Source organism: Zootoca vivipara, chromosome 7 (genome assembly GCF_965207765.1).
Source record: "Zootoca vivipara chromosome 7, rZooViv2.hap1.1, whole genome shotgun sequence".
NCBI classification, from domain to species: Eukaryota; Metazoa; Chordata; class Lepidosauria; order Squamata; family Lacertidae; genus Zootoca; species Zootoca vivipara.
The window spans coordinates 15,386,308-15,406,886 of record NC_142590.1 but is presented as its reverse complement, the minus strand read 5'-3'; the positions used below and the strand labels follow the sequence as shown (position 1 = coordinate 15,406,886).

General features: G+C 45.3%; 1 long non-coding RNA gene across 1 annotated transcript in view; it reads left to right on the top strand.

Moving 5' to 3' along the window:
• Window positions 1–20,579, top strand: part of LOC148684988 (uncharacterized) — a 106,191-nt gene that overhangs the window by 37,716 nt on the left and 47,896 nt on the right. Inside the window, exons 4-5 of the long non-coding RNA XR_015950951.1 lie at window positions 1,945–2,036; window positions 2,751–2,825. This is a non-coding gene — a long non-coding RNA (uncharacterized LOC148684988). The remainder of the gene's footprint in view (window positions 1–1,944; window positions 2,037–2,750; window positions 2,826–20,579) is intronic.

Below are 20,579 nucleotides of genomic sequence, written 5' to 3'. Positions count from 1 at the left end.
ATGTTTTGGCCTACAACTCCCATGAGTCCTAGCTAACAGGACAAGTGGTTGGGGAAGATGGGAATTGTAGTCCAAAACATCTGGAGGGCCGAAGTTTGGGGATGCCTGGATTAGAGCATGGTGCTGATAGCACCAAGGTTGCAGGTTCGATCCCCACATGCAACAGCTGTATATCTCTGCATCACAGGCGGTTGGACACTAGATGATCAACTCTTGCGTAACAATAAAAATCCTTGCCTATAAGAATGGTGGTTGAAAATATCACAGGGAATCTTGCTGTCGGCCAGCTAAGTCTGTGGAAAGAGCCCAACACTTTCGACTCTCATTCCCTCTACAAAGGCCTAAACTTGGGGGGCAGGGGAACCTTGAAATTCAACAAAGCAGATGAGGAGACAAATCATATGAGGAAATCTTGAGGCACTGGGTATGTCTGTCCTATGGAACAGATGATTAAAGGGGGATATATGTTGACCATTTTCAGATACTTAATAAGGTAACAGTAGAAGAGGGGAAATAATTGTTCTCTCTGTACAGCAATAATTTTTTTAAAGCATTTTAACTGACTGAAAAGTTAACACAGGGATCCACCTCTGTGTTCTGGGAGTGCTGGAAATAACAGGCTTTATGCTTTAAGAGGCCCACCCAGACTGGAAAGTTTAATGTCTTGGACACATTGCATTCATCCAGCCAAACTGCTCAGTACTTCTTCATGGAATCGTTCTGCCAGAGGGCTGATTTAGACACTTATCCAGTCCAATAATATTCTCAAAATTGTGGGCGGATACCGTCGTGGCATCAGCATTTGAGATCCTTGGACAGAATCAGCGGCCCAGATCCATACCCTGACAGGGCCCACAGCCAATGCCTTCCCTAGCTTCTTTAGTGCCAGGCAGCACTAAATGGTAGCGCTAGCCACCATTTTGATTTCCACAACCAGCACTGAACCACTGATATATTACAAGTGAACTATTCATTTACTGTGTTTGCTATTGTTTAAGATAAAACCTGTTTGGGGGAAAAACTACTTTTGCCATTTTTATGAACATTTTTTGTTTGTTTACAGATAGTTGCCTTGGTGATATCATCTTGCATCAATTGCAGTAGTCACTATATCACCACTCTGTTCATTGTTTTACCATGTAAACCTGCCAGGGTCCACTGACAAAGAAAACTTTCCCCAAGGGCCTTGAGTCCTCTTGTGGAATAACCAGCCTCATATAACCAACATGTTTGCCCTGCACCCCAAAAATCATGGCTTGGCTTTCCCCCTCCCTAAAAAAAAGCTCAATAACTTTGACCTGAACCCAGGGCCGGCTCTCGGGGTAGTCTGGGTGGCGCGGGTGGCTGCGCCCGCCCACCAACCGCGGCAAGAAACGGAGCGGGGCGGGGGCACCAGAGCGATCTCTGCACCAGGGCGCCCGATGGCCCTGCCTGAACCCCGAAAAAGGGTGTAGATTACTGCCAGCTTTTAACTCTGTGAGTAGATTGCAGTCTGTTGGGAGTTGGCCACCCCTGTCATAGAGTAAGCTGTTCTGTCAGGCTTAGCTATGTCCACTACCTTGGGAGGAACTAGGTAATAGGGCCTATTGTTCTCTCCCAGTCTACCCAAGGAGCTCAGTGTGTGAAGATGCCTGGCTCTCACAAGCCACTCTTGAGTTCCTATGCCAATAATTTAGGAACTTCCACTGCTTAGAAAACCATTTTTAACTTACCAAACATTTGGTCTTTTTCTATGCTAGGGGAAGAGGGAAGTTTTGGAACTCACAAAGGCATATTTTAAAGGTCCAACAGCCTGTATTTCCTGCATATTTTGAGATATTAAATATCTCTTGGGGGTTCTCCCATCAAAGAGTGCTTGCCGCTAACTTGGATCTTGGCATCCAAGGTTTCCCTGTTTATACCATTTCTCACCTTGAACCAACACTCTCACTGCTATTTTTCTAGAAAAAGAGATGCCGGAACTCACCATGAAAGCCTCCTTTGTTCTCTCATAACGACAATGCTGCCCACCTGAGAGGTGCCGACACTGGGTTCCGGTGAGTTCCGGCTGGAAAAAAGCCCTGACAGCACTCACCAGGAAGCAGCACTTGTTTTGCTGCTAATGGCAGCCATCTTGTGCTGCCACTATAGCACTTTTTAGCAATGTATGAGTACCTCATATTTTACCAAGAAACGCCACTGTGCATAACATAACATAAAATGCTGGGATAGCTCAGTCGGTAGAGCATGAGACTCTAAATCTCAAGGTTGTATTGCAGGGGGTTGGACTAGATGACCTTTGTGGTCCCTTCCCATTCTACAGTTCTATTATTGTATAACATATGGCACAGGCCCATGTTTTCCCCTCAGACAATTGTTCGAACAATACTGATACTATAGCACTGAAGCATCTGAAAGAATATCCATCTATACATTGTGACCCTTCTCAGAGAAATACTCCCAACAACATCTCTCTTACAAACGAGAGGCCACTTTTATGCAACCTCCATGCGGAGCAGAGGCTGGATGCTCCTTCACTTTACAATGAGAATCATTGGGCTGGGTGAGTAGGTAAACAAGCCCATGGATACTATAAAATGGGGGAAGGAGGTCGAACCTTGTTCAGTGTAAGGGCCACATCCCCTTCTGGCCAACCTTCCAGGAGTGATGGGCAGGGCCACAGGCAAAATTGGCCAGAGCCATGTGTGTAAATTTCCCCCTTTATACCATAGGCTAGTTCCTTCACACAGCCCTCTTTATCTTTCTTCCAGGCAAGCAAGAAGGTATTTTCAGAGGACAGGTTCCAGCCAGGCGAAACCACCATATCAAGATGCAAAGCAAAGCTGGTAAGCTGCGACATGACCTGGGAAGAGCGGGGTGTGACTGGGGAGGGGATTTGGCCTGGGGAGAGTCTCAAGGGCCAGAGAGAAAGACCTGGGGGGGGGGCCCTGCGCCTCAAATAGGGATGAGAGACACTGACAATTTCGGTGTCTCCCTTGACTGGAGACCTTGCATTCAGAGAAGAGCAGATTTTGAAGGAAAGCTGTGTTTCATTTCTTAGCATGAAATTTGGAAATTGCAATTAGGTAGATTTGCCTTTAAATGCAAGCTGAGCTGATTTTATCCCCCATACCTAGTCCCATCTCCCTTAAGTACCTAGCAATGCCCCTGCTTCTTGGACTTGGTTATATTAAATGGCCATCTGCAGCTAGGTTTTTGCACAGCCTGTCACCTAATGGGCTGTTAAGTCTGAATTACTGGTTTTGATTGCCCAAGGCTACTCCAAGCTACTGGAATATGTGCCTAGGTGGAAGCAGAGGATGTAGTTTTTGCAGTATGACACTGGGAGAGAGTAATGAAAATAACCTTTGAGTTGAGAGTTTACTGGGAAGGTCGCTAGGAGGTTTCTGGCTGGCAAGAATTAGCCTTTGTGTGTACAAGTGCTTTTCGGGGACGGGTGCTGGCTTGTACTAGAACTACCTATGCACATTTGCTTCTTATCCACTCATGAGGCACGTTTGTAAAATCTATAGACATTTTTAAAGCCCCACAAATCTCTGTTCACATGGGAACTGACCTTTTAAAAGGCGACTCCAGAAATAAAATAAATAATCGGATGGCAAAACTTCTATGTAAGATAACAATGTCCTTTGCTTCAGAGTGAATGGCAATGAGTTTGGGCTAACTAACCCAGCAGCATATCAAATCCTCAGGACAGAGACTGTGTCTTCTTGTAATGAGTCTTCTGTGCCAAATGCAAATGGAATGTATCATTTGTTGGTTAAGCTCTAACGGTGCCTAATAATGGAAAACAATGAGATCAGAATTGCAAATCTGACTTAGGCTTTGTATCACTTTTAACCACTAATCACTCACAGGATGAAATATTATCATCATCATCATCATCATCATTATTAATGTAGGTAAAGGTAAAGGACCCCTGGATGGTTAAGTCCAGTCAAAAGCTCATCTCGCTTCAGGCCGAGGGAGCTGGCATTTGTTCACAGACAGCTTTCCGGGTCAGGTGGCCAGCAGGACTAAACCGCTTCTGGCACAACGGGACACCAGGACAAAGCCAGACTTAACCGTCTGGGGGTCCTTTACTCTTTTTTTACCTTTACCTTTACTATGACTGGCAGCCAAGGTTTCAGGCAGAGATCCTTCCTACCTACTGGGCAACCCCACATTCTAGTATTATTGCATCTCAGGCTTCCTCCTAAAACCAGCTAACCAGGGAGGGAGGGAGCACCTACAGTGAAACACTCCCATATCTTACCTGCATTGTCCAAGGTAAGCAGAACAGCTCAGGTGGCTGCAAGCTGAAACCCCTGCTGTGGGAAGGGAATTCACCAGCCCTGCCTGCAGCAGGATCCTCTCCCTCCCTGAAACTTTCCTTTCCAAATGCATTGAACTTACATACCCAAGGGGACCCACAGCAGTGTAGCTAGCTGCTCGGGTGCCCGGGGAGGCATGTGTGCCCTACTCCTGGGGGTTTGGCAAGCCACCCATGGGGCGGGGGCAAGCCGGGGCAAGAGCTGCTTGGTTTTAAGCAATGAACACCATTAGAGCTGACCTCGCTTCAGCCTTATAAAAGAGCCCACAAAGGTTACTTGTCTGCAGAGCAAACAAACAAAATTACTAGCTGCTAAGAGGGGAGTATCAATTAAATCTTTATTACGGTCATAGACCAGCATAAATAGGGTGAGGTACAATCATTTAAAATCTATAAAACATTTTGGAAATCTAATGTTATTAAAACAGAAGGTATATGTAAAAGACTATAAGAAGCTAAAATAATCTAAAAGAAGGGTTGGGACATTTTAAACGAATAGGGAAGAACATACAAGGTTAGTATATAAAAGGCTATGACTATCAATTTACAAAGAAATTTACAAAGCACTCTGATATGAGTATTCATTCTAGTTTGTAGCGCAGGTCATCAGCCAACTAATTTTGAACGCTGCTATGCAGAACCTGGCAACATTGTACACAACCTGCTGGGTTGGTGTATGAAAGTAGCAGGGAGGTACAGAATTGTCCTGTGCGCCCTGGGTACTTATGGAGTGGTGGGGAGATGAGGCTAATATGCAGGGGCGTCTTAGCCATAGAGGTTAGTGGCGCGGGGAACCACAGTGACAAGTTCTGGAGGGCGCCATGGAAGAGGCGGAGGCTGGACCCGGTGCCTCCCCACATCAGCTCGCCGCCCTCGCCCGCCTCCGCCATACCGAGCGGCGCCTGGAGCCTCCATCCCGTCGGAGTGCTGCCCACCTGGAGGGCTGCCTCTTGCCTTTCCCATCTCCCCCTCGGTGAAGATTTGCCTAGCTGAGCCCTTAATTATAGGAAGACTGTATGATTACTTATCTCCTTGGCTTGGGAGTCACATAACTCCATACACCCCAACAATTCTCTGATTAAATTAGGAACGTCCTAAGGAAAAGTGGGACGTTCCGGGATCAAATCAGAAACCGGGACGGCTTCTGTACATAAATCTGGGACTGTCCCTGGAAAATAGGGACACTTGGAGAGTTTGCTTCTTTGCTGGCCATTTGCAATAACAAAAAAAGAAAGAAACCCCAACTATTCTACAGTTAAAGGCAAAGCTACGTGTAGTATGGTCCTGGGAGACCTGCCCCCACCAAAGCAAAGGGGCAGAAAAGCAAGATTACCAGCTTCCTGCTCGTCTTCCTTTTCAAGATGTTGCTTGAGATCGACTCAGCTTTCCAGCACAGCACATACCTTTCATAATCAAAACACCCAGAAAGCTCTCTTTTGGATAGAAAAAGAACAAAGGAAGAACTTGCCCACCAGCGGAGGCATTTGGGGTGTGTGTCTTTCCTAACCTTTTTTATGGGCTCCTGCACTGCTCAGGAGCCAGCTTTACCCGGGCTGACATCTCTCTCCATAGAAACATGAGCAGGAATGGCAGCTAGCAGGAGACCAGTTAGATCTCTTGCTTACTTCAGATGTGGCTGTCAGGAGAAAGATGAAAGTGCCATTTATGGCCCCGAACACCACCCCTGGATAATGAGCAAGCAAACTACCAGCAGAAGCAACAACACAAAAGTTTCTCTTTTTTGTCTAAGGAGGAGGAGGAGGAATGGACGCTTTAAGAAGAGGCTAAGCATCATTTGTATTCCCGTTCTAAAAGATAACTGAACAGTGCTGACGTCACGGGAAAGAACAGCTTCAATGCAGCATCTGCCCAACACAACATGCGACGGAATGGCCAACCTTCAGAATAAATTATTTGTTTTTAAGGCTGTGCATGTCACTTGGCACTAACATCTAACCAGCAGCTAAGAAGTGTCTTAGGAAATAAGAAGGGGACAGCGGAGAAAACAGAAGCTCAAAGACAGGCAAAGGGGGAAGAGAGACAGGCAAGGCATGTCGACAGCAAAGTTTTGATTCTATCAAATTTATTAGATGACAGGATAGAAGCTTGCCTACATGAGACTAGTCATCAAAAGCATACCTTGGCCCTATACGACATTACTGCTAATTATATTTGAAAGCATTCTTTAAAAGGCAATGCTTTTAATTGTTATTATAGAATCCTTATATTAATCCCCACAACAGCCCTATGAACTAAATAATGAATATCTACACTCGACTGCTAAGATTTTGGTGTAAAAATGAAGTAACATTGTCAGTTTTCAGAAGGCTTCTTCTTGAGAACAAGCAGTGAATTTTTTTAAAGGGTAATTGGAGATTTGACCTGTTATTTTGACAAGCAACATATTTCCTACATCTAATTATTATTAGCAATAATTGTTGTTTCAGTTTAGTTTAGTTTTTTTAATAAAAAAATCCAGAAAGGCAGTTGATGTCGACTGATCCCTCTTCTTGGTTATTTTTGTTCAGTGCAAAGAGTCACTTGTTATTTCAGTACGAGATAATATGAAAATTGAGAGCGGCATACCCTCACAGAAAGGGTTCAGAAATCACCCTTATGCTTAGGATGAAGCTGTAACAATGTGAAATGTAGTTATTTATAGAAGGCTGTCTTATACAAAGTCAGACCGCTGGTCCATCTGAAGCAATTTTGTCTACACTGACTGAATGTGGTCCTCAAGGGATGTGGTCCTCAAGCAAACCTTCCAGGAGATGGTAAGGGGTGAGCCTGGGACCTTCTTCATGGGCTCAACCCCTGAGCTTTGGTGCTTCATAAATACCTCAGACCCCTTAGGAATACAGTAAAGTCTCAAGGTAAGAGAGATTTAAATGGAGATGGCACAGAAGGGTTTGCTGATGCCCCAAGAATGCAAATAATAATAATAATAATAATTAAAATGCTAATAATAGTTTGATGTAGCATTACCACCCCACCCCAACCTCCCCCTCTTCCCCCCTCTTTTATTCCCAACCTACGGTAATACTGTATACAACACTAATGTCTCACAACAAATGAAACTGATCGGTAGAAAACACAACTTGAAAAACTTGCACCTATTTTTGTAAACTAAGAAATCTTTAATACTTTTTGTAGTAGTATTGTAGTAGTAGTAGTTTGATGTGGGAAGTATGTTGTTTGTTAAAAAAACAGGTCAAATGTCCAATTATTTTTATTTTAAAATTCCCTGCTTTTTCTCCAGAAGAAAAGGCTTGTTACACCAAAATGTTAGCAACCAAGTTTGGATATTCGTGATTTACTTCATAGGGCTGTTGAATACAAGGATTTTATTTTTTTAAAAAAATACAGGTATTATCAACCTGAATTCCCAGACCCTTTGTATTAAAGCTACATTTTCAATGATCCCTGATACTGAACAATTTTTGTTGAGTATTGCTGCACACACCACAATCTCCAAGCAGTAAGATTTCAGGGGTGACAGTGAAAGCCTCAGGTCTGGCTTCCTTGGAATGGAGGCTGCTGGAGACAGTGGGGTCTTTGATATAAGACATAGAGGCAAAGCATAACATGGAAAGACTCACAGCATCAGTACTCCAACACAGCTTGCCTCCCTCATTAGGTTTTTGGATTCAGCACAGAGAGTAAACCAGGCTTCCCCAAACTAAGGCCCAGGGGCCGGATGCAGCCCACGAGGCTCTTTTATGTGGCCCCCGGCAACCCCTGCTGCTGCCGCCCGCTCTTAACGGCACAGCTGCCCACTCCCGGGTCGCCAGAGCATCGGAAATAGCTTGTGCACCTGCGCAAGCGTCATTTCCGGCACACTTCCGGGCCGGAGGAGGCCCATGCGCATGCGCACAAGCTATTTCCAGTGTTCCAGTGACCCGGAAGTGCGCCGGAAATTGCGTATGCGCACAGTATGGTCGTGCGCTCTGGCCCACAGCGCAATCGGTGGTGGCGGCACCGGCCCTCGGCGAGGTAAGTAAACCAAGCCTTTCTCAGTGCTAGCTCAAAATATGAGACTGCCCCAGATATTTTGTTACCTTGCACAATTGGTTCTGGTTTTCGTAGTGAGGAAGGGGAGAAAGAGCTATACATTTTCCTGAGGCCACATGGATAACCTCTTGACATCTTGACATACACGCCACCAGCTTTTGAGATTTCAGCTGGGGATCTTTCAAGCCTATTTTTTTCAGCCAATAAGGGATAGAAGCTTGCTGTATTTCAAATGAGACTTTCTGAAGGCTAGGTTCTGGAGTCCATTCTGCACTCCTTGTAGAAAGGCTTTGTATTTCCCATAGTACAATGCAATGTGACACGCCCAGAAGCGACATATCTTGTAGGTAGATCATGGATCTCAGCCGTGCAGTTTTCTGGGCATGGGAGATGGGAGGCACAATCTCACAGAAAAGCCTTTGCAGGCAAGAAAAGATGCTTTTAGGTCAGGAGGGGTCAGGAGGTGGGGCTTGTGTTGTGATCATGTGGGGAGATGTGACATAATGTTAATGGGATCCGAAAAGATAAGATTTCTGTGAACAAGACTATTATTGGCCTTATAGGGTTTGGTTTTGTCTTTAACTGCTCCCCCAGGAGCCACTTTCCTATTAGTCAGAGACAGAACAGTAGCTGTTCCTCTGACATATGTCAGCTCTGAGGTTGAACAGGAGAGCAATGATGCGGCTACTGGCATGTGTACCAACAGAGGCATTATTCTAACCACATTTTATGTCCAGAATGAACTGACAATCACCACACAGCAGATATTTTATACCCTAGTCTAGGTGCTATCCTACTGAGGGGGCATGTAAGAAACAGGGATTGTTTGTCCTTTGAAATGTTATTGTCATTCATTCCCATGAATAGATGGTACCTACCACATTGCATCCCTCGAGAAATGCTACTGGTCTCTTCTTGTCTCTAGACACAGGGGCAGATGGGCCTAGGCTTAAATATTTAACTTCACCAGCTTTTTCCATTCATGTCTCAGTGGGAATGATGAGCTTTTGACAGACAGGCTTACCAGTTAGCCATTCTTGTATCAGTCTGGTCATTCTGGCCAGTTACCAGTATAGGAGCACAGGAGCCAATTTCTAGGGGCCAAGGAGTCTTTGCCCCTCTCAATAAAATATTTGACCGTGTTATGTGATTGATTATGCTGGGTGGGGCTTACCTCCCCCCCCCATATTTTATTCAAGTTAGCACCCCTGTATGGGGGTAAGTAAACCTCAGAACTCACTTGAAAAAGAGGGGAGGTTGTTGTTGTTGTTGTTCATCCCAGCCCAAGAGGAGGAGGAGGAGGAGGAGGAGGAGGAGGAGAGAAGAAGAAGAAGAAGAAGAAGAAGAAGAAGAAGAAGAAGAAGAAGAAGAAGAAGAAGAAGAAGAAGAAGAAGAAGAAAGAAGAAGAAGAAGCTTGACCATCATGGTGGGATTTCTGTTCCACAGAGTACTCCACCAAATTATGCCAACCGCAGAAATCATGACCTAGGAAATATTTATACCCTTGTGAACTCATGACCAAGGGATGGTGGGAACTGCACTTCAGAAACATATGGAGGACACCACATTCACTACCACTGCCGGTGTAAACTATTCCTCTTGAAGGCCCAACTCATAGAATGATCTCTTGCTCTTTGACTCTTGGCATTTCCCTTCTGGTCATGTTACCTGTACATTTCTTAGCAATACCTGTTGCAGTGTTGTCATCAACCTTGTGGTGACAGATACGTGTTAGGCAGCACCTGTTAAGATGCATATAACCTTCCTGCTTACTTTAAAAATTTGATGTATGAAACAATTTACTTGCACAATGTCTCAAGAACAGAACAAACAATCACGTTTTGCTGTCTCCAGAGCAGGTATGCTGGCGTAATTTCTTATTTGTACCACAACTATAAAGCTGACTCAGCTATATAGATCCTGGCTATGCATATTGTGAAAACTCTCATTTGTTTCATTTCCAGGGACACTCCCTTAAAGAAAAAAAATGCTTTACTCCTTTTATCCACTATGATGATGAAAGCCAGGACAGACCCGTTTCTTTTTAAATGCCTCTAACATATTAGAATCATAGAATCATAGAGTTGGAAGAGACCACAAGGGCCATCCAGTCCAACCCCCTGCCAAGCAGGAAACACCATCAAAGCATTCTTGACATATGGCTGTCAAGCCTCTGCTTAAAGACCCCCAAAGAAGGAGACTCCACCACACTTCTTGGCAGCAAATTCCACTGTTGAACAGCTCTTACTGTCAGGAAGTTCTTCCTAATGTTTAGGTGGAATCTTCTTTCTTGTAGTTTGAATCCATTGCTCTGTGTGGAGCAGCAGAAAACAACCTTTCACCCTGCTCTATATGACATCCTTTTATATATTTGAACATGGCTATCATATCACCCCTTAACCTTCTCTTCTCCAGGCTAAACATACCCAGCTCCCTAAGCCATTCCTCATAAGGCATCGTTTCCAGGCCTTTGACCATTTTGGTTGCCCTCTTCTGGACACGTTCCAGCTTGTCAGTATCCTTCTTGAACTGTGGTGCCCAGAACTGGACACAGTACTCCGGGTGAGGTCTGACCAGAGCAGAATACAGTGGTACTATTACTTCCCTTGATCTAGACGCTATACTCCTATTGATGCAGCCCAGAATTGCATTGGCTTTTTTAGCTGCTGCATCACACTGTTGACTCATGTCAAGTTTGTGGTCTACCAGGACTCCTAGATCCTTTTCACATGTACTGCTCTCAAGCCAGGTGTCTCCCATCCTGTATTTGTGCCTTTCATATTTTTTTTTGCCCAAGTGTAGTACTTTACATTTCTCCTTGTTAAAATTCATCTTGTTTGCTTTGGCCCAGTTGTCTAATCTGTTAAGGTCATTCTGAAGTGTGATTCTGTCCTCTGGGGTATTAGCCACCCCTCCCAATTTGGTGTCATCTGCAAACTTGCTCAGGATGCAACTTGCACGCCACCACAATCACAGAGCGGTGCAAGATTCCAGGGGTTCCAGCCACTTACCCAGGGTTTGGTTTCCTCGGAATGAAACTGTGGTGTCTTTATGATATATGCTATATTTACACATATCTACAACCTGAACCTATGATGGAGGGGCTCACAGCATAAGGTCTTGCTTCTCCCATGGCCTCAGCCTTGGATTCAAGCAGAAATCAAGCATGTCTCTCCCTCTCAGGCTTCTGCCTGCAGCCTGCTTCCACCCCAGCTCCTTCTAAGGTAAGTACCAGTCAGTTGAGGGAGAGAGTCCCACTCATTGCCCTCTGACGCAGAGCCACTTCCTTTGTCACGCTAACAACCCATACTTAGGGGGCCATTACCAAGAAGCTGGCCTGGCCATTCCAACAAATGAATCCTTGCTAGATCCAGGAATTAGAAGGGACTCAGGCGTACAGCTTAACGCACACACAGACCCCAGCAACTCACTACAATATTGTGAGGCTCAGCTATCTTATTGGGCTGGTTTGACATTTAGAAAACAACATGTCATTCGTCTTTGAGAGAGAAAATGCTTTGAGCAGGCAACAAAGAAAAAGTTAGCATAGCAAAGAATGCTAAAACAACAAACACATCAAAGCCTTTCCTGAATGGGTGCGTGGGGAGGGAGAGAGAGATTATTCTGGGGGGAGTGGAGCACCCAGGTAACTTTTATGACAGAATTAAAGCTGGTTTACTTTGGGGGAAGGACCATAGCTCAGTGGTAGAGCATCTGCTTTGCATGCAGAAGTAGCAGGTTCAATCCCCAGTATCTCCAGGTGGGACTGGGAGTGCCTCCTGTCTGAAAACTTGTAGGGTCACCACCAGTCAGTGTGGACAATTCTGAGCTATACTAGTTTGACTCAGTATAAAGCAGCTTCCTATGACCCCATACAAGCCCACCTGCCAAAGAGCGATCCAGCAGTAAATCACACTGTTCAGAGCTGGAGTTAGCAATGAGCAAAAGGATATATTTGCAGAACTTGGCTGAGTGTCAGGCCTAATGAGCACAGTGGCTCATCTCCAGTAGGTCCCCCTGAAAGTCCCCTCCTCCCGACTGCTGTTGATAAGTTTCCTTCTCACAAGGGCTTAACACAAGCAATCAGATACTGTGTCCGCGTGGAGCCTATCACTGCTCCGCCCTTTTCATGCCTCTTCTGGTTCTGGGAGACAAGGGGGAGAGGGGAGTTTGTCGCAGCAGCAGGGGGAGACACCCATGACTCTTCACCGGCCTGTCTCATCTCTGCCTCTGGGCCTCCCTCCCTGCCTACTCAGGAATCAAAAGTTTTGTGTCTCTTTTGTCAGAATTGATTACTTTTTTGTGCATTCTGCAGAACTGGCTTGTGCCTCTGATTCTGGACTTCTCTCTGCCACAGACTCTCCCAGCTCACTAAACCCTGTTTTTGACACCTCATCTTCCCAGTCTTCTCTCTCTTTTCCCTCTGATCATCATCCCACCACCACTCCCTGGGCTCTAAGCCTTTTTCCCTTGGTGGTTCCTCCCACAATTCCTCTGCATCCACCACATAAAGAATTCAACCTGACCAGGTAATAGTAAAAAAAACTATGCACACCAACCACACTTCAGTGTCCTTTTGTGTGCTGGCTCTACCACTCACTTCCAACCTTCAGGGTCATGAGAGGAGGGCTGCTACACACAGGAATGTTGTCAGAAGTCCTCAGGTGCAAGCCCTTGGCCTCCTGCACACCTATGCATGGTCAGGCAACGCACCCAAAGAGGACTGCTCTGTTTCTCTTTAAGCTTGATTGTGTGAAAGTTTCATTCAAAGCTGTTATGCTGAAGGAGAAGAGCCTTAAACTGCTGTGTTTGATATAGCGATCATAAAGTTCCTGATCTGAAGATGGTCTCTGGTCATGCTTGTTTTTCCTTCTTGAACCCAGCACTTTGGCATTGCAAGATGCATCATCCCTAAATCCTCCTCCTACAGACTTTGCCAACTCAAGGGCCATATTCCCTTTCTAGGCAACCTTCTGAGGGCCACATGCCTGTGGTGGGCAGAAGCAAAAGTGAGCGAATTTCTACACAGACTCACTCACACACCCCTCTCTATCCTCTATGAAGGTGTTATCAGAGTTCAAGGCAAAAATAATCAAAGAGGGTGTGGCCTAGGGTATGTGTGGGAGTGGGCTGGAGAGAGGGGGAGTGGCCTGGGAAGAGTTTCAAGAGCCATAGAGAGGGCTGCAAGGACACATACAGCATATCAAATAATTCGGGAAAGACTGTCCTTCTGAATGCACCTTAACTCTGCTTTTTCAAGAGTTGAGTGGTCATTTTAACCAGTGCTGACAAATGCTCCCTTGCCAATACAGTATAAGAATGAGTTCAAGGGCCTGCAATAGGTGTGGTGCATCAGACATGAAATAAAGAAAAAGCAGCAGACAAATATTTCCGGCACACATACTTTCTATTCTGTTGTAAAAAAAAAGAAAGAAAGAAATGTATCCCTATACGAATGCAAGTGTTTTTGTTCAAAACATCTAAGCTTTTTAGCACTGCTTTCCTGTAAAGCAAAAAGGAAATGTCTAACGTTAAAATTACAACTTCTATTACACTGTGTATGGAGGTTTTATTTCCGTTTGAATGACTTCAATTAGAATGAGTGTGTTCTGAGTATCTGATGGCAAGCCTGGGAAATATGTATATAAGGTTATGTGTTTGGAGAAGGCTGCGTCAAGCGAAAAGCCTATAATTGCTCATCAGTGCTCTATAGCTGAGTAAGTTATCTGGCACGGTAGCTGTACCAGGAAATAGCAATCATACGATTCCTGCTCTGTATGTGGAGCTGGAAGATTTCCGAAGTCAGTTGTAATGTTCGTGAACGATGCGAGCTCAGCGGTTCGTAGGGAGGACATCTTACTCACAATTTTGCCATTTTGGATGTGCCAGCATGTCCCGCTTGTCAAAATCAGGCTGCGGCTGTGGGTGTCTGTACTGGAAGTCAACGATTTGGTAGACTATGGGAGCAAAATTGCTGATGGGGGCAGGGAGAGTTAAGGGTTGGGTGCTTGCTGAAGTGCAGCATGCGGAACCGGCAAGGACACAAGGCTAGACTCCTGTGTATCATGTCTGACCAAGCTAGAGACTTCAACATTGCTAACCAATCATAGAGGCCAATTCTGGACCATGCTATTCCCTTTTCTGCCTGTAGGCTGGGTGGCCTAAGCTAAGTTCATAATACTAGTTCAGGTATTATGCTTTCCTTGCCTCGGGCTGGTGTCTCTAGCAATGATTGTGCAGCGGGCCGGAAGCACACGCCCGTACGCGCGCACACACACTATTTCCGGTGCACAGCCGGGTCAGAGGAGGCCCGTGCACATGCGCACAAGCTATTTGCAGTGCTCCTCCGACCCGGAAGTGGGTTCTCGCGCCAATGCCATGCCGGTAATAGCAGGCGGTGGGTGGCAGCGGGGGTTGCTGCGGGCCAGATAAACGAGTCCCTCAGGCCTTATCCGGCCCCCCCGGCCGTAGGTTGGTGACCCAAGTGCTAGTTCATCCCTTGACTCCAGGGAATCCTCAGACTTCCTGTATGGAAACAATGGCTTGTTTGGGAACAGTGGCGAAGAATTCTCAGCACAAATTCTTTGGTGGGAAAACAAGGCATTTAAACTGCTGTAAATCCACTATATATTCACGATGTAAATAGGTTCTTCACCGAGTTTTTAGGAAATCATGTTGATAATGATAATCTGAAAACAACAATTATAATTATTTACTGACTGTGGTCCAGAAAAAAACTTATTTATTGCAAATTAATAAACTCTCCCCCCTTTTTTTTACCTGTCTTGCTCCAGGTATATGAATAGAAAGTGAAGGTTTTTTTGATTTTTTAAAAAATCCACCTCTCTTTTAAAAGATAAATTACATATGTAGAAAATATTACCCAGTCAATTCTAATGAAATAACAATGAATTTTAATATACATATGTGCATATATATCTGGGCATGTTGTTTGGGGGAGGGGGGAAAACCCACATTCACGACCGAGTTGATATGGTAGCTTAAAACATGAAAAGTTGTGAGTTTGTATGATCTAGGGTTGCCATATTTCTAGAAGTAAAATTCAGAACACAAGAAATTCCAGACATATTGCAACCCTAGTACAATCACGATCCTAAATCCCACAGGGAGCCTATTTATGAAGCGAGCTGGCTCCCTTCTGGCTAGACCTTTCTCCTAGGTCTTCCACCCAAGCCAGAGGGTGTGCATGGCCAATGAGCATCCAACTGAGGGGCAGGGCTAGTGAATGTGTCCCCACTTCTCTTCCTCAGACAATTGTAGCGGCATCAGGAGAGAATGCCTGAAAAGTACCTGTATGTGTTTCCTGTTTTTGTGCTTCAATGAAGCGCTGAGCGTCCTCATGCAGAGTTGCACTCCTGTCCTGCTTGCAGGTCACTGTGAGAACAGAATTCTGGATCTTTAGCCGGATCCAGCAAGGCTCTTTGTAAGCTCTTGTTTTGGGGCCCATGCATCTCCACCCACTGCGGATGTTAACTTCAGCCCAGTCTCAATGCAGATAACCATGAACACAGGGCAAACTTGCTTATTTGCATTTCACTTTCCTCGGGTTATTGAAGGTGCAAAGCTAAAACTTACCTGCCCACCATATTCCACAGACCCTCCAGTGTCCCTATTTTCAAGGGACAGTCATGGATTTACAGTAGCATTCCTAGTTCTTGTTTCGATCCCAGAATGACCCGCTTTTCCTTAGGATGTCTCTATTTTCATCAGAGAAATCTTGGAGGGTATGGAGCCATGAGACTTCCAAGCCAGTGGTACAGTGGTACCTCGACTTACGAAGATGATACATTCCGCGGCCGTCTTAGTAAGTCGAAGTCTTCGGTTCTCAAAGCGCCCGTTCTGTGCATGCGCAAAGCGCGATTTCACGCTTCTGTGCATGGGCCGACCGTGTGCGCTGCTTCTGCGCAGGTGCAGAACGCGCTCGCAGGGCGTGTGGGGCGAAAAGACCTCTGGGGTTGACGACTTTGGAAGTCGAAACCTTCAGAAGTCGAGTCGTTCGGTACCACTGTACAACCTTTAGAAGACTTCTGAAGGCAGCCCTGTTTAGGGAAGTTTTTTTTAAAAAAATGTTTAATGTTTTATATGTTTTTATATATGTTGGAAGCAGCCCAGAGTGGCTGGGGCAATTGTGATGATAATGATGATGGAACAGGAAATGTTGGAGGGTATGTATTCCACTGTCTAACTTCTTACAGTTAGGATGCATCCCATCATAGCCAACATAACAGCTGCCATCATATCATTTTCACACATTACTTCTACCTTCTGGGCCCTAGTAATACATTGATTTCTTCCTTATTTCTTTTTGGAAACGGTATATCCAGGCATGTTCCTGGATCCAACCCTTTCATTGGAGATGCAGAATTATGTGAGGACAGTGGCTAGGTGTGCCTTTTTCCAGCTTTAGTTGGTGAGACAGCTACCGCCATTCCTGGATCAGGATTGTTTGACCCCCGGTTGTCCATGGATTAGAAATCTCACAGTTGAGTTCCTGCAATGTACTGTGTGCAAACATTCTGTTTTCAGGATTTGCACTGGCTGTGAATCTGCTACCGGGCTAAGTTCAGGGTGTCAATACTAACATATAAGGCTCTCTGTACAACTCTGGACTAGGTTAAGTGAGAGACTACCTTATCTCTTATACATCCAGTAGATAGCTGCAGTCTGCAGGAGAGTATCGCCTGCAGGTTTCAAAGATCTCAGAATCCCACCTTGCAGTAACTCAGAGCAGGGCCTTCACTGTGGCTGCCCCTGATCTATGGAATAGCATTCCTGTCAGCAGGTGCCCACTAGCGGCATTTTACGAAAACAACTGAAGGCATTTTTTTCCTGACAGGTGTTCCAAGCTGGATAAATAGGTATTTTCCATGAGGGCCTGTTTTGTATGGTTTTGCACTGGCTGTTTTTGTGTTTCTAGCTGTTTTCAATTATCTTTAGTGTACATTGAGACAGGTGTTTAGAAGGCTGTTAATAAATCGACAATGATGACGACGATGAAAGATTATTCCCTTTCAGCCTTTCTTAATATGTCTTATTTCAGAAAATCCCTCCATTGTCTTTGGTTCTTCATATCTTACCTTTTCCATAAACGCAAGTGTGCTGCAAGTCCTCCAACATTTCAGATAGCAGGAATACTCCGCCATTCCTTACCTTGAGTTCTCATCATTCCAATGATAACTGCCTGAGCAATCCTCCTCCACTCTCTCTCGTGAAGACCACCTCTTTTCTGCCGGTATTAACTTACAGTACTGCGCAGACTCCCAAAGCAGATGTGTAAGTAAAAAGACCAGCCAGCTTACTCTCACAATTTATCTGGTGGTTACAGAAAGCTTCATTTCAAACACATTCAGCAACCTTCAGTATCTGGGGCTGGGTGAAAGGTAATCCATAAACTGACATTTCTGTGTGTATGCGTGTGTATTTGATTGTGAGGCCCTTATATAGCGCATGCGCACTAGAATACAAAATATTTCTGCCCCTGCCCCCCCCCAACAGACTTTTGACGTGTAGAGAACAAGGCCAGTGTGCAGGGTGATGGGGGTGGAAAGACGCCTGTAGAACTGTAGCGCATCTCAATAATTTTGAAACGCACCCTCAACTTCTTAAAAAACAAAGGATGGTCAGTACTGGAGCTGTGACTGACCAGGGATCATTGCCAGAAAGCACAGATTGCCCGTGTGAATTAGGGACAGTGGTCGCTTATGACAGGACACATACCATGTATTTAAAACACATGACTCCCAATTCTGGGCACTGTAGTTTACCTCTTTCAGAGATACAATTCCCAGCACCCTTAAGAAACTACTGTTCCCAGGAAATCATGTGATTTAACTGTAACATGAGCACACTGCAGAAAACAGATTCTGTTAAACTCTCTCTCTCTCTCTCTCTCTCTCTGTGTGTGTGTGTGTGAGAGAGAGAGAGAGAGAGAGAGAGAGAGCACAGGAGGCCTCACAATCTACAGGAGTTAGGTTTTCGGTTCAGGAAGCACCTTTCTAAAATAGGCAGCAGTGGTAGTTTTAATTTCTGCTTACAAATGGGGAATGAGTGCTACCTAGTGAATTTATGTTGGGGCCGAGATTTTCATAGCTACTGTACTGCATGATCTCTGCAAGCCTGCTTTCAGGCATAACTTTTAGGCAGGCCTTGATACAACAGGGTGGATTTCAAATTATTCCGAATTAACATATAGAATTCTCAATTACGGTAGCTCTACTCAACTCAATAGAGGTTTACACACCAGGAATCAGCATGAGTAAAAGGAGAACAAAAAGCAAAGGTAGCTATTCTGGCCAGTAAGAAACATTCTAAAAGGTAGGGCAATACCTTTCTGAGGCCAACCATAATGAGAGAATGAGCGGGGAAATGGCAAATCCAATGTAAACCAGTGTAAAGTGACACTTGTTGGAGAAAAAAAAAGTTTAATATCACATACATACTCATAAGATGTCAACCCAGCGTGTGCCAGCCGCGAAAAAGGCAAATTCCATGCCAGGGATTATTAGAGAAGGAACTGAAAATTAAAGTGCCAATATCATAATGCCATTATACAAATCAACGATGGGCTGCATTTGAGTACTGTGTACAGTTATGGTCACGTCACCTCAAAAAAGGATATTGTAGGTTGGAAAAGGTTCAGAAAAGGGCTACCAAAATATATATATTGCAGCTGTTATTTGTCCCCATCCTGAGATGAAAGATACAGATTCCTTGATAGGTAGAAAACAGAAATGAGAGGGGAACTAGTTGGATGTTGTTAAAATTTCCATGCCGCCCGCCATCATTTTAGGTGATAGACTTAAGTAATAATGTAAATAGTATGGCATGTTCAGTGACCTGGGTGGTCCTTTTGAGTCGATGTAATTGTCACTTAGCTCCAGACTTGCCACTTGGCAAATGGAAGGGCTCCTTCTTTTTCTAGAGGAATCTAGCCGAGGCTCCCCACTGGAAGAAGAGGGGAGCCCATTTCTCTCAGATTCCCCCTGCAGGCCACAGAGCCACTGCCCCCCCCCTGTGCCAGAGAGGGTCCCCCAGCCCTTTGAAGCAGCTGTTGTGAGGCCACAGGGTAGTGGAGGCACCAACCAAAAAAATTAAATTAAAACAAACCCCCAAAGCTGTCCCATTCCTCCAGCACAAGCAGAACTCTGCTCATTGCAAGTCTAGAGCCAGCAACTGAGCTAACTCTCCTCAAAATATAGCTTCTATTTCAGAGATAGCACATATTCTCAGCCCTCAAACTGCTGTGCCTCAGCCTCCTGCTGCTGTGGTGTTTTGTGACACGCTGCGCTATGAGTGTCAAGTGTGCAGAAAGGTCAGGGAGGGAGATGGCGGTGCGTTCTGTTTCCACCCACATTTCGTGAGTTCGCTTCCATCCTTTGGGGCGGGCATTTTCAGATGTCCCGCTTCCGAAGGAACCTTTGCAACAAACCACCCGTGTGCTGAGCTACAGCGGATAACTCGTGCGTTGCAAAGGATTCTGGGGCATATCCTGGCATTCCCCCTTGGTTCACAACAACACCTGGCAGCTTTGGGCTGAGTGGACCCCCCTGGAGCCCCATTTTTAGGAGGAGGAGGAGGAGGAAGAGGAGGAGAAGAAATATTCCAACCCAGCATTCAGAGCAGCATTGGCTTGCTGGGCTAGGCTGCCAAGTCAGTTTCCCACAATGCAGCTGGCTTACCTTTGCTCTGGGGCATTGTGGGAAATTCAGCTGTTGGCTATACTCAGAGACCTTGGGATGCTGCCAGATAAGTCCAAAGGGTCCCACAGACCGAGGAAGAGGCCTACAAGGATTCAGTTGGCCTAAGTCCCCCTCAGACCTGGAACCGACCCCAAACCTACCTAGTAGGCCTCACCCCACATTGCCTATCCGTGAATTGAGAGTATACCCTTCAACTCTGACTACGTGTTGTGGGGAAGGCGGACAGTGGCGGATTATGTTTTTAAAAGCCAGGTAGGTTTAAATACCATTGGTTTTCTCAACAAGAAATTCCCTCACAAGCTCCAGTGCTCTTAGGAACATGGCTTGAAAACCACTGCTTTGAGGAAACCATGGGGTATTTGTGTAGCTTTAAAGTGGGGGGGGGGGAGTCAAGGTGGCCAGAAAGTAAGGTTCCTCATTTCCTTTGTGGCATTCCCCCTGCATTTTGCTTTACAGGATTAAAGTGCTCCCTTTCCTGCCTCTGAATTTCACATCTCGCTTGATTCTTTTGAATATGTAGGAAATACGAGTGCAGC